General features: G+C 34.1%; 1 pseudogene; it reads left to right on the top strand.

Annotated features, from left to right (window-relative positions):
• The first annotated feature begins 4162 nt into the window (after nt 1-4162).
• LOC129265727 (adipocyte plasma membrane-associated protein-like) lies at nt 4163-12954 on the top strand (annotated as a pseudogene).
• The last annotated feature ends 2531 nt before the right edge of the window (nt 12955-15485 follow it).

The raw sequence follows: 15485 nt of genomic DNA, 5'->3' as shown, positions 1-15485 counted from the left end.
ATGTAGAAAACAGTACACAGACTTACATATGTGGGACACATGCAGGAATTACTCTCAGAAAGCTGGCGAAATCCAGGCCAAATCACAGTTTGCAGATACATAATAGACTTCAGGGAGAAGAATAATAACTGTTCTACGAAAATATGTAACTTTTTACCGCTGCCACCATGTTTCAAGTTATATTATGAGTCAGAAACGAACAGAATTACACAGCTTCTGTATGGTCGAGAGAGTAACATATGTATCTCTGTGGTGCTAAACACAGAGATACGATCTTACGTTTGTAGCGCCCTCTTTTGGCAGGATCATTGCATGCTCCTCAAATCTCATAGACATGCAGATATTGTAACACTATTTATAGGGTCCCTTAATCATTTTAATTTAAAATTACTTTGGATTTATTTTGTGTGGTCCCACTGCCTAGCACCTGGAAATATGCTAACCCTCTGAAGACTTGAACAAATTTTATGTAATAGAATTTTATGTGTATGATACTAGCATAGATCCCAAGAATTCTATTGATTTTGAGGTCAGAAGGTCAAAGGTGAAGTTGCCACCTTCCAGTTTTCTTGCTTGACCAATAACTCCAATTTCCGTGTAACAGGCAAGCGTGTTATGTGCTCGTCTTAGCGACACTCTTGTTCCTGTATGGATCTATTGTATTTGATTCAATTGTTTTTTTTTTATGAATTCATTGAAAATTGTAGAACTAGAAAGCATTGTTTTATTATTCAAGGGGAGTTCACCCTGATGAGTCGGTTTCAATAAAAGCAGAAAAATAGAGAAAATTATAAGGGGTTAAAAAATTTAAGATGGGTTTCTAAATTGTTTTATATCACATGTGAGCAGCTACCCCATATATCATGTAATCTAAATGCTATAATATATATAATACTGGTATAATCCCAAAGATCATTCAAGTGTGAACACAATCGATGTAGAAATAAAGAAATGAGAGCGAGTTGACATTTTGACCCCTATGTCACCTATATGACCCCATCATCCTCATGGACACACATGTGGTATTACCCAATGATCATTTATACCAAGCCTATAGTGTAAACAAAATTGATGTAGACTCAATATTGAAAAAAATGAGTTGACCTTTTGACCCCTACACGACTCTGACCCCATCATCCTCATGGACACACATGTGTTATTCCGGATCAACATAATCAATGTAGAAATAAAGAAATGAGAGCAAGCTAATTGACCTTTTGATCCGTTGATGATATCTGACTCCATCGTTAATTATCATGGACACACGTGTGATATTACCCAAGGAACATTTGTACCAAGTGTAGACAAAATTGATCTGGAAATGAAGAAATAATTGAAGTAGAAATAAAGATATGGGAGCAAGTTGACCTTTTGACACCTAGATGACCTTTGACCCCATCATCCTGAGCAACAGAATTTGGTATTACCCAAGGATCATTTTTACCAAGTGTGAACATTATTGATGCAGAAATGGATGCAAATTGAACAAAACCTTCAAAAAGGGGTGTACATGATATATTATTTGCCCTTTTGACCCCTAGATGACCTGTGACCCAATCATTTTCATAGGCTTATATGTGGTATTACCCAAGGATCATATATACCAAGTATGAACATAATTGATGCAGAAATAAAGAAATACGAGCAAGTTTAACAAAAACTAACATTTTCTAACAGACCAACAGGAAAAGTGATTAGTAAGTCTCTGCCGAACTTCGTCAGGCGAGACAAAACAAGAAAGAGGTCCTTTTTGTACATCTTTGGAAAAGAAGAGAAATATTTCATATTGTATGAAGGTATATGAAACAAAATACAAAGAAAAGGTGAGGTTATGGTACAGGTATCACTTATTGCACATGTGAATATAAACTCGGTTCCAAAATAAACTTATCAAACTTCACACTTCACAAATTCCACTCAGTCAAAATGAACAAAATTTTGACACTGGCTAGCTTCAATAATCTTTACTAAAGCACATGTCAATAATTAAAGATTGGTTTAATAACAAAGAGGCTGTAGCCCCTCAGGCAATTGATTCCGGAATCCAAAGTCACAAACTGGCAAAAGAAAGACCAATGAAAATGAAATGGGATTAAACAAATTTACCAGTTTATAAAAGTTCACAGTATGACCATCGGCATGTTTAATTGATTACCTCAATAATTAAGAAGTTACAGAGAGTTAAAATTAACATTTTAAACACACCTATTGAGGTAAAAACAACATAATGCATTAACGGACTTCATCATGTCAATATAGCAGCCAAGCAGAGAATAACCATTTGGTTCAGACTGAAACTAAAACTTTGTGACTTTGAATTCTGGAACCAGTAAATTTGAGGAGCTACAGCCTCTTTATTATTAAACCATTCTTTAATTATTGACATGTGCTTTAGTAAAGATTATTGAAGCTAGCCTGTGTCAAAATTTTGTTCATTTTGACTGAGTGGAATTTGTGTTGGGTCCTTGTGAAGTTTGGTAAGTTTCTTTTGGAACCCAGTTTATATATATATATATATATATCACTCTTTTATAAGACTGTTACTATGAAAAAAAAATTCGTAACTTTTATTTTTCACCCTCAATTATATTTTGAGTAATAGTATAGAGCCTAGAGGTTTTAGAAATAATATTATGTAAAAAGATTGATTGATTGATTGATTGCATTTATTCTTTTTCATTCCAAAATTTAACAAAAGTTACAATGTATAGCAAAACACAAAAATATAATATACAGAAATGAAAAGATATATATAATTATTTAGAATCTAGATGTTAACTTATCTGACAAATTAATGTTCCAAAAATGACAAAACTTAATTTTGTATTACATATATTGCATTAAAGGAGAATGAAACCCTTGAAACAAGCTGAATCCATATCAAAGAGAAAAATCATAGAAAGATATTGATGAAATTTTGAGGAAGATTGAATGAATAATAAGAAAGTTATGAGCATTTGAATATTGAGATCGCTAATGCCATGTAGATCCTCCCATTGGCAATGCGACCAAGATCTGTGATGTCACAAACGTACAACTCCCTCATTACTTTAGTACTTATTTCACTTATATTCTCACTTTTATAGAGTCTATCACAAGGTGAGGTGTTCTCTTTATGAGATGACAAGTACAGAGGTTTCACAACATTATATCATTGATGAATCGTTTGTCATATGATTAGAATGAGCAAAAAGAGATGTTTTGGGGTATATTTTCAGTGTCCAAAAGGGGAGAGTTGTTCATCTGTGACATCATAGATCTTGGTCGCATTGCCAATGGGAGGATCTCCATAGCATTAGTGGTCTCGACATTCAAATGCTCATAACTCTTCTATTGCTAGTCCTATTTTACTCAAACTTTTGTTGATCTTATTCTTTGATTTTTCTGCTTTCACAAAAGCTAACTTGCTCCAAGAGTTTCATTTTCCTTTAACATACTCTACAATACCTGATGCAGTTCATTTGAGAAGAGGAAAAAATAGAAAAATTATTCACAGTATCGTTGTCATTATACTGTTAAATAATGTCAGAACATTTCACCTAGTACTAGTATTGTATCAAGTTGTGACTCTTTTGTCCCCCCCCCCCTCTCTCTTTAGGTCTTGGGGTCATTAGCTTTAAAAAAAATGTTATTTACATTTTTGCAACTTATTTTATGGAACTTAAAATCAATATCTTTGTATCTGTCATATAGGAGCAAAACTGTAAATGTCTTCACATTATTTCTCACTAGCTTGTGTCAGAACAGATCTGTAAATAAAACAAGATTTTTGCTCATTGTTAAAACTTTTATGTTTCTATTCTCTCCGAGGGAGAGAAAAGGGGAGGGACAGGGGCAGATCCAGGATTAATAATGGGGGGAGGGGGCTTTTCCAGCCTCCAAAACCACTAACAGAGAATATTAATGAAAGTGAATTTTTTGTCAAGCATTAAGGATAAAAAAGGGATGGGGAAATAATGTCAAGTAATGTCAATGTATTATGATTGGTATCGGGAACAAAAAATAATGAGGGAAAATGAGAACAAATTATTTTGGCTTATATGGCAGGAGACTTATGTCTAATAAAAATGCTGGATGTATGAAATGGTACCAGTATATTTCCTTGACTTAAAGTAGTTGCAGTGTGCTGGTAGTCTCACTATACAGATGTCGTGTTTCATTTCAATTTTCTCAACAACGGACTGTCAGTATGTAAGTGCATGGTTATATATTTCATCTATTTCTTTTCTATTATACATTCAGTATTTTCCTTTTTGATATTAATCAAAGGTATGTTTTGAGGGCTTGGAACACAAAGCCATACAATTAAAGGGATTGTTTAACTTTGTGCATGACCAGCTGATTTTGAAAAGTTCTAAAACTAAGATTAAAGGAAACCAAAACCCAAGAAGAGAAGCAATATTATACACATGTAAAATCCTCAGTTGAAAATATCCTGTTATTTTTTAATTGCAACACCATTTTTGTTACAAAAACGAATTAATTTCATTTTCGGAAAAAAACCTTATTTCGTTTTCGGACTCAAGAACCTTCGGATTAACGAACCTTATTTCGCTTTTGGACTAACGAACCTTATTTCGTTTTCGGACCAACGAACCTTCAAAATTACAAATCTCATTGCGTTTTTGGACTAATGAACTTTTGGAATAACGAACCTTATTTTGTTTTCGGATTAACAAACCTTCGGAATGACGAACCTTCGGAATATTGAACCTTCGGAATATTTGAACCTTCGGAATTACGAATGTCACCCGAAAATTTTTCGGAATGACGAACTGTCGGAATTACGAACCTTCGGAATAATGAACCTTCGGAATATTTGAACCTTCGGAATAACGAACCTTCGGAATTACGAATGTCACCCGAAAAATTTTCTGCATTACCGGTTATTCAAGCAAGTCCCATTTATAAGATGGTACTTTTTCTTGTTTATTTCTGGTACATGTAGGTTTTGATGACATCTACCCTCTCATGATAATACTAAATTACTTTTCATTTTCATCTACTTTTATTTGTAATATTTATTATCTATTACATTTTTTACTCTTATTTTCCATAAAGGTATCCCACAAGTGTTATAAATGCTCTCATCATAGCACTTATTGGTGTTTTGGTCTATCTTCTTCCAGCTGTGTTTGAACCACTGCAATTTCAGTAAGTTATTTGTGTTTCATAATTCATTTGATTCTATATTGAAACAAAAATATGGGACTTTGCTACTTATTTGGAAATATAATAAAAATATGATTTGTATATATATATGGCCCACCTTACTTTGCCCATGAATACTATCATATACACTCATGATAAAGATTAAAGAATTTTTTTTTTCTTCTGCATAGCATGAAAATTCTTGTTTAGAAAACACTTTTATATACACAATTAAACTGTTTGCTTGTTTCATCACCCGATATTTCATAATTTGCAACCATGTGGAAAAGTTAATTGTAATATGCATTAAATGAGATCCAAATATAAGAGAACATGCTTAACTGCTTATCAGTTAGCAATATACAGGGGCGGACCCAGGATTTTCCAAAAGGGGGGGCAAATTTTTTGGAGGAAAAATTTGACAAGAAAAAAAAAGTATTTAATTTCATGGCATTTTTACATTACAAATTTAAATTTTGCTTCTCAAAAGGGGGCACGTGCCCCTGTGCCCCCCCCCCTGGATCCGCGCCTGGCAATACAGATTCAACTCCATTTTATCAACTTTTTTTCAGATTAAAAAGTCCTCCTTACCTTGGTGATACTCTGCCTGTTAATAACCATCTTGAAAATTCGGATAAAATTCTTGAGAATCTGCTTCTCGGTCCAGAGTCCCTGGCTTTCAATGATGGTATGTTACAATCTTTAGCAGTTTGACATTGGTAAATTAAAAACAAATCCCTTTTGTTTGGCCATTACTAGGTTGGATGGAAGGGGCATTGGGTGATTCCACTATCCAATAGTTAAAATATACTATTCATATAACAACAAATGTATTGTACAAAAATGTATTAATGCACATTTATGAGTGTGTTATGGCGATGGAGCGCACTCAATGCTATTTGCAATACGCAAAAGCACGAGGCGCTTGTCTCCTTGTTTTCTTGGTCGTGACTTTTTTTTGGGGGGAGGGGGTCCATTCATACTCCCCCCCCCCCCCCGCCATCTGTACGTCTGAGTGTCTCATTGTAAATTTCACTTGACGTACGTATGAAGTAGGCCTTGTGCAAACCATCCGCCTCCCTAAAGGTGCCGGTTGGAAAGTAGATATATAACTGAAGGTGACTAAAACCCTGCCCCCTACTGTTACCATGGAAATGCAGTTTCCATAACATTTAGAAAATGAATCTTGCATGTCTTTACCCCAAGCTGAATATATGTGCCAACTTCCATGAGCACTGGCTGAAAACTGGGGAAGTAGTTTGTCCCGCAATGAGTTTTTCGGACTTTTTAGCCAAAGTATGTGTAACCATGGCAACACAATTTCTGAGAAATACAAAAAATGAGTCTTTCATCGATCTCTCTAGCTATATAGGTCTGTGTGTGTACCAAATTTCATGAGCATACATTGTAGGTCATAAAATGTAGAAGTAGTTCAATCCGCATGATGTTCATAGATTAATTGTTGTAATGTGCTGTTACCATATGGTGACGCAATTTTAAAAGTAGTTTTTATACAAGATTCGAAGTTGTAAATGCTAAATCGCATCATAATCATTTAAAATCATTGGTCCATATAGACATCCTTTGTACTGCATGGTTGCTAATGAAAATAGGTTACCTAGCAACCGTTGCTTTGCTAATTAGAGTTCATTTTGGCAACACCCCTAAACATGTTTAGAATGTTATTTTGATCACGTGTGTCACGTTTCATGCTTTAAGCAGAATCTGAACATTTTTTTCCACCCCTGATCGCCTAGACTAGTGGAAAGGTTGTTCGAATTGCTCCAAATGTGTTAGGGTCGCACAGATGAAGAGATCACATAAGCATGCCTAAGTAGCGCTGGTGACATGCCTTGCCTTTGAAAGAACGCATATATCTCAGATGGATGTACCAAAATGCAAAATACAGTGTGCTGCACAAAAAAAAAATGCACGGCTGGAAGGTTAATTGTGACTTACTTGCACTCACTATTGGCAACATCCTTGAACCTGTTTTATAATTTCTAATGCAAAGAAGACCATTGAACAATCCATCAAGCTCCTCACCTATTCTGTAGGAAATTGATATTCCATCTCAATTTCAACTCTGTGATTCATTTTTACTTGGTACATATTTGAATTTAACAAGAAGGAAAAAAATAGGATAGCTAATAAATAAGGAAAATGTTGATATTTTCAAATCATGCGCAAGACTATTGTTTTTTTTTTTGTACAAAAAGGTATAATCTACAGTGGTACCGCCGATGGAAAGATCATCAAAATCAGCCCATATATGGAGTTAACCACCCTGATTTCACTTGGCCCTTTAGGTTGTGGTAAGAATCCTTTACTTCATTCTTATAATGATGATAAGAGAAAACAGTATTTTATTATACAGTAATCTATATATCTATTCATATATTGGTTCTTTCATGCCGAACACAATGACCATGCAGGTTTATTTTGTTTCGATGTTATTCAAACGATCGAATTTGTCATATTCAAAGCAATATCATTTAAACAATACTCGATTGTGTATTGCACAGTACAATATTTATATGCACCTTGATCATAAGCAAAAGCATAGGGGTGACACTAGAAGTAACCGAGTACTGAATGAAGGGTTAATATTCAGAATATGGGATAAGGAGATACTATGCCCCTTATTTTGAATACATATGTAGATTGATATTCACAATAATGATTATGTTTTTTTTCCTTTAGTTAATGAAACTGAATGTGGTCGTCCGCTTGGTCTACGGTTCACTCAGGATGGATTATTGTATGTTATTGATGCATATCTATATAGGCATATTTCAAATTAATACATCAACAGGACCTGGTATGTACGCATCTTTGTCGCATTGCCAATGGGAGGATCTCCATAGCATTAGTGATAGCAATATTCAAATGCTCATAAATTTCTTATTATTTGTCTGATTTTCTCAAACTTTCGTTGATCTGTTTCTTTGATTTTTCTGTTTTCACACAAGCTATCTTGTTTCAAAGGTTTCATTCTCCTTTAAATTACAATGCTTAATGAAAATACATCCTTCCACCACCTAGCTCTTTTCAATTTTTACTTTTTTTTCCTTTTGGTATAAATTCACACAATTGAGATGCAATATATTACTGTTATTATTATAGGTTCGAGGTTTTAAACTAGTTTTGTACACTATGAATGTAAACCTGTAACTTGTACACAATTCAGCCTCTTAGCTGCAAAGTACAATCTGAATAAAACCTTTTCAATTCAATTCAGTTTAACACTCTCTCCTCTCTTGTTCTCCATTCATATCACTTCTAACCCTAATTACATTGTTGGTATACTGTTACAGATGTAACATAATTATCTTGTTTAATTACATACTAGTAATTGAAGAATGTCCACCTCGTTACCACACCATCACCAACACTGCAGGTTTGATCTCAGTACTGACTAACCATCTCACCCAATCCTTTCAGGTGAGAGTACCAATTTAGTAGCAAGAGATACAACAGTGGATGACAAGCCTATTCTATTTTTCAATGACCTGACTGTTGGCTCTGATAGCATCATCTATTTCACGCATAGTAGCACGAGATGGCATAGATTTCAACATCTCTCTCTTGCGATGGAAGGAAATAATGATTCAAGGTTATTATTCTTGTCATTCTTTCTATTATTCATCGTGTTGCTGTTTAATTACTTTAATAATGAAAAGCAATGTTGAAAAAAACATTCTTAGATTTTTCCCCTTCCCAGTTTATTACCTCTCTCTTTCTATCCCCTCCTTATTTTAATAATTCCCGTTATATGTAGAAAATGATACTTGTAGAAATATCCGGGGGGCCGTTTCATAAAGCTGTTCGTAAGTTAAGAGCGACTTTAAGAACGACTGGTGATCATTTCTTATGCGCTAAACCATCGCCAATGAATATACCATTTACCACAAGAAAAGATCACCAGTCGTTCTTAAAGTCGCTTTTAACTTACGAACAGCTTTATGAAACACCCACCTGGTGGAAGGGGGATTCTTGGTGTGTACTAGATACATGTATATACTCTATAAAGAATAAGTACAATATTTAATATATGTGGTGTATTATAACAAATAGGCCCGTATTCTGAAGTCAGGTTTAACTTAGACCAAGGTCTAACTCTGTGCTAAAATTATGGAAAGCCAAAAAATGTCAAAATTTTTACTTACATTGTATATTTCTTATGATCATTGTGCTCTTTTCTAACTCGTCATGGTGAAGATAGCTATCTTTCTTATCCTTCCGAAACAGCTAATGATTTGAAAGAAAAATGAGCTGATACATTGAAATAATACTGTTATAGATATATGACACTATTGACTATCCATACTTAATTAAACCCGGGATTAAACCACAACTTTAAACCCGAGTTTAAATTAAACCAGACTTCAGCTACGGACCATTTGTGTTTTTACTGTTCCCATGATACTCTTGACATATTTCAGACTACTTCAGTACAACCCGTCATCCGGGGAAGTTTCTATTCTTATCGATGGTTTAGCGTTGGCTAATGGAGTACAACTATCAAAGGATGAAAGTTTCTTATTGGTGGCTGAAGGAGGAAGAATGAGAAAACATCGGTAAGTTGTTATAATAAAGGTAATAGAAATGTCAGTGACAGGATAGATGGAGGAGGGAGGGAGAGAGGGGGGGGGGAGACAGAAAGAGAGAATGGTGAGAGAGAGGAGACAGAAGGGGGAATGGAGGAGAGAAAGAATTTAAAGACCCCAACAAAAAGTTGATTTGAATAAAAAGAGAAAATCCAACAAGCAAAACACGGAAAATTTCATGGAAGTCGGATGTAAAATAAGAAAGTTATGACATTTTAAAGTTTTGCTTAATTTCACAAAACAGTTATATGCACATCCTGGTGCTTATGCAAATGAGGAGACTAATGACGTCATCCACTCACTATTTCTTTTGTATTTTATTATATGAAATAGGGAATATTTTATTTTTCTCCTCATTGTCAAGTAAAACAACGATTAATTCCTCCCTGAACATGTGGAATGAGCATTGTTTAATACTATATGATTCAGTCAAGTAAGTACTTATTGTCAAATCTATAAACAATGAAATATTGTGTAATTCAAACAATAATAAACAAAAGAAATTGTGAGGGACATCATCGACCTCATTTGAGTTGTGCATATTCACTGTTTTGTGAAAAATCAGCAAAATTTTAAAGTGTCATAACTTTCTTATTTTACATCCGATTTTGATGAAATTTTCAGCGTTTTGCTAGTTTGATTTTTCTCCATTTATTCACATCAACATTTTTCTGGGGGTGTACTTGACCTTTAAACTGTAACTCAAACTACTTCATGCAGCACATGCATGGGTTGAAAAGAAATGAACTCATCTACATCTTTATCGACATATGTATGGTTAGCTTACTTCATCAGATGATGTATTCAATATTCTTATCAGAGTAAGGTTTGAATAGGATTCTCTTACATTGTAGTTCAAGGTTAGGTAATACAAATTGATTGAATTTATTTCAATTTACAGGTACTTCCTAACTGGTCCTCGTCAAGGAGAAATGGAACTATTTGCTGATAATCTACCGGGCTTTGCAGATAATATTCGTCCAAGTTCGGATGGGGGTTTTGGGGTAGCCTTTCCTACCATAAGGCGACGATGTCTCTATGATGTCTTTGCTCAAAGACCATGGCTTAGAAAGCTCCTTATTAAGGTAATATCGGTGTCATAGCAAGCATACTCGGGCATTGATGTTTATTAAAATGCATCAAAATATTTGGAATAATAAGGAACCATTTTTTTTTCAATGCTTCTCATGAAAATGATTATATTTGAATATAGAGAAAAAGTGTAAGCTGTAGATAGTGATAGTTGAAATGATTCTCAAACTTATTTTCCTGGCCATAAATGATGAATATGTAACATGGGTAGATCTATAAAGTCATTATTTTTTAGTCTGACCAAGTGTATAAAGTGAGAAACAATTATAAACGAACTAGAAAACAGATAGATCCCTTTAGGAAGCTCCCACATATAGGGGGGTGGACATATATACTTTATAGAATTTAAAAATTGATTTACTTCTATTGATATTAATAATTTCTGCTATCTCTCTGTTTATCCTAGTTTTTGAGCCCTGATTTCATTATTCATTCTACCACCAAGCCTTATGGTCTGATCATGGAGTTTGCAGAGGATGGTCACATCATACAAAGGTTAGATGATCCTACCGGTGCTGTAGTTCCTTACATCAGTGAGGTCCTTGATACCGGAAATGCCTTATACCTAGGATCATATACTTCTCCCTTCTTGGCTAAGATGCATTTACCATAAATTGTTTTTTTTTCTTTTAGTTAATTAGCTCATTGTACCAGTATTTCATGAAAGCTTTAGAGCGTCAATTATTACACTAAAATAAAGTCTGCATAAGTCAAATAATCACTCAAATTGGAGTACATTTTCATACCAGAATATGTAAAAATGTGATATCTACTCTAATTTGAATTTTGCTAATGTCTAATGGATTTCTGTGGTTTCAAGCGCTTTGAATTAAGTAGATTCACATGTACAGTATATCCCAGAATTGTGAAGATTATGCAGGAATGTTGTAAATATATGGAATATTCAAACACAAATTTACAATGTAACTTGAAATTCTGAATGGTCTTTTTATTTTGTACTATTTGGATGCTGGCCTGTCAAAATAATTAGTATTGTTTCATTTGTTCAAATAAAACTTGAATTTGTTCAAATGAAATTTGAATGTTCAAATTTATGGATGAAAAGTAGTGTGGTGATTTCACCACTGACTCAGATGAGCCTAAGAAAATCAGATTTACCTGAAAAGAATCAGTCAAGTTTGATGTTGGAGTTTTTGTGTTACTGTTGGAAGCACAATACCTTCCCTAGCTCTAACACCTCATCTGAATGAATCAAAATCACATTTATAGCTCAAAACCAAATGAGATTCATCATCTCAAGACCTAATTCATTTTGGCCCGAATTCACAAAGGTGGTTTTTAAAACCATCGGTTGAATCCATGGTTAAAGCAGGATTTCTGTCTAAATTACACTTATTAATCACGAATATTAAAAATATGTCCAATACTTGATGTGCGCTTTTATCACAGTGCGCCAAATTGACGCCTGTTGCCGTAGATATCCACGCTATTTTATTCACGAGTCCACTGTTTTGAATTCATGAGTCCACTCTTCAAACATTAGGCTCTTAAATAAAATAGTGTACTTAACCATGGCAACAGGCGTCAATATGGCGCACTGGCAAAGCGCGCATCAGCAATGGACATTTTTTATATACACGGTAAATATGTGTAATTTATACAGCAAATCTGCATAAACCAATGGTTTTAAAAACCACATTGGTGAATCTGGGCCTTACAGTTTAGAACGAAGCTGATATATACATTGAAAACAAATACAAAAAGGTCAAAACCAAACTTGAAATCAATAATGTATCCAATATTTTCAATTGTTTGATTTTATGAAATATCAAAATACAATATTACAATTTTATTGTAAAAGTTTGGTTGTCAATTTTTTTAATCTGTGGATGGTGTCTTATGAAAATAATTGAGAAATATTCAAGTCTATGTATCAGAGGTCATTTAGAGATATTAAGATGTGTTACGCAGCGGGGGGGGGGGGGGCGGCAGGGGGGGCGGCAGTTGCCCCCCAGAAATTTTGAAAACTTGCACATTTTATACTGACAATTTTCACAAAACTCACCAAAAGTATGCATGGAATCCTTCTTAATTTCACTTTACAAAATGCATAAGCGCCTCAATGACAAGCTCGGTTACTTCGCTCCCTCGCTATCAACTTAAAAAGTTAATGCGTGCTGCCCCCCCCCCCCCCCCCTGCGAAAAATATCTGCGTACAGCCATGAGCCACAGTAATGGCGCATGCTACCCACGACTCTTGGTATAGGAGTGATTCAACATGGAAAAATTTATAGATGCAATAATTCACTATTGATATTTCCACCGACCCTCAATTCTCTAACTCGAGTATTCAAACATTAACCCTTTTCCCCATCTGCATTAAAATGTTTCATATTTGCTGAAAAAAAGAAGAGAAAGAACGACCTACTGTGATTTATCAATAAGTTTTATTTTATTTACAACATTCACGCCAGCAATAAACCCAGGATATTGTAGGAAGTGCAGTCAACCAGAGAATACATAGAGAAAATATTTCATATATATATATGACATGAAATATATAATGAAACCTGTCTGCAAGGTCACCTTCACACAAGAAAAGTGGTCTTTATGAGCAGGTTAATATCATACCTGTTTCCATGGAGAATACTATTGAAGGGATACCAAACCTGTTTATCTTTAACAATAATAATGATAATAATCCGCTTTTATATAGCGCTTAATACATCAGAACGACGTGTCTTAGCGCTTTACAGATATATTATTACCCCGGTCATCGGATTCAATCAGTCATTCCCGCACACAATGTGTGCAAATCCTCCACTCCCTGGGGAGCATTCCTGTCAGTCGCCGGTGAGGCGCACACACTTTTTTTCTGAAGCGCTTAGAGACATGTTTTGTGATAAGCGCTATACAAATAATGTTAATTATTATTATTACATGTAACTCCAATTTTTTCACAAAGTATGTGGTGCTCACTCAGTTGGAAATCTTTTTCAAAATTAACATGATTCTTGAAATTGACTGTCTGGGAACATGCAAAACAGGTAATATTTTTTATTTAAAAAATCTTGAATTAAGCCCTTGTCATTTCTTTTTTTGATGGAGTGCTTATTTCAAAAAGAATTCTGAAGAATGCCCCAAGTCACCACTACACTCATATGTTATTGATGTGTTTCCTTGGAAAAGGGAGCATTAATGGATTAAAAAAAGGAAAAAAGAACCTCCCGAAAAATATCAATTTTTATGAAAATCGTGAACTCCATGATATTTCCCCCAAAAGTGATCTTTTAAAAAAAAAAATTCTGAAAAGTGTCCCAATGTGTGATGAGGGAGACAAACAATAAAGATTTCAAATTCAAATTCATTTATTTCACTTCCATCAAACAAAAACAAATTGTATACCATATATAAAACATAAATATTTGTATCCGTTGCAAACAAAATTAATTATACATATGTAGTGAAAAAAAAAAAAAAATACTTAGACGATTTGGGCAACACATTGTAGGTTTTAAATATATATACTATTTTTCAATATAAATTAAATTAAGATGGAAATGGAGGGACCCACTAAAAAGCAATGCTTGTACAATGTGGGCCCCTCAAGAAATAGATAACACAACAAATAACAAAATGACAAAGTATAAAGACAGATAATCAAATGAGAAAAGAATGAATAAATGAGAGGGAAATACTCACAAAATAAATACAAAGTAATAAAAAATATACAGTTTGGTGAAGGACAAAACAACCCGTCCTAAAAATATCTACCCTTCCCACCCCCCCCCCCCAGAAAAACTTGAGAAGAAAAAAAAAAAAAAAAGGGAAAAAGGGGGAGAATGCCCTGAGAAGATGGATGGGTGCTGCTGTACGTAGCTAGAACACATGCCGTCGTGGACTCAAGCAAACTGGATTCAATGATGTGTATAAGAGGAGAAAAAATATATAAAATAACCTGGAAAGAATATAATGCACGAAAAATGTGATTGATGCCGTTAAACAAATAACCGGTAGGAAGGCGGATAAGCGGACTGGACAGGAGAAAATAGAGGAGAGGATAGACACAATAATGAGCACATCTGAGAAGGACTTGTGTCAGATTTTTTTAATAAAAAAGGGATAATAATTTTATGTTTTAATTTTAGTTTAAAGTAATAATGATGATGACTTGACATAATAATGATGATGACTTGACAGAAATGATGAATTAAAATTAATTTGGGAGTATATTATAAGGTTTTAATAGAGATAATTTGAATTTAGTCTTAAAAGAGTTCAAAGATTTTGCATTTGTTATATCATTATGAAGTGAGTTCCATAACTTCGGTCCATCGTATATAAATGTGTTCTGAGCCCGCAAAGTTCTTAAAAGTGGTAAATGAAATTCACCCAATCGCCTTGTTGGATAGTTGTGAATGGATTGATTTTTTGGAAACATTGAATTGAATACATTTGGGAGGTTGTTGTTGTTATAGTTATACATAAATTGACCGAGATTAAACAAAAATAAGTCCTTAATTTTCAATATTCTATGTTCAAAAAATAATGGGTCAGTATGAGACAAATATGCCGTGTGACATATAATACGTAGAGACTTCTTTTGTAATAGGAGTAATTTGTCTAAGAGTGTTTGTTGTGTGTTACCCCACGCTAAAATTCCATAATTTA

Source organism: Lytechinus pictus, chromosome 7 (genome assembly GCF_037042905.1).
Source record: "Lytechinus pictus isolate F3 Inbred chromosome 7, Lp3.0, whole genome shotgun sequence".
In the NCBI taxonomy this organism is placed as follows: domain Eukaryota; kingdom Metazoa; phylum Echinodermata; class Echinoidea; order Temnopleuroida; family Toxopneustidae; genus Lytechinus; species Lytechinus pictus.
The sequence above is the reverse complement of the archived record's forward strand: the minus strand, read 5'-3'. Positions and strand labels throughout refer to the sequence as shown.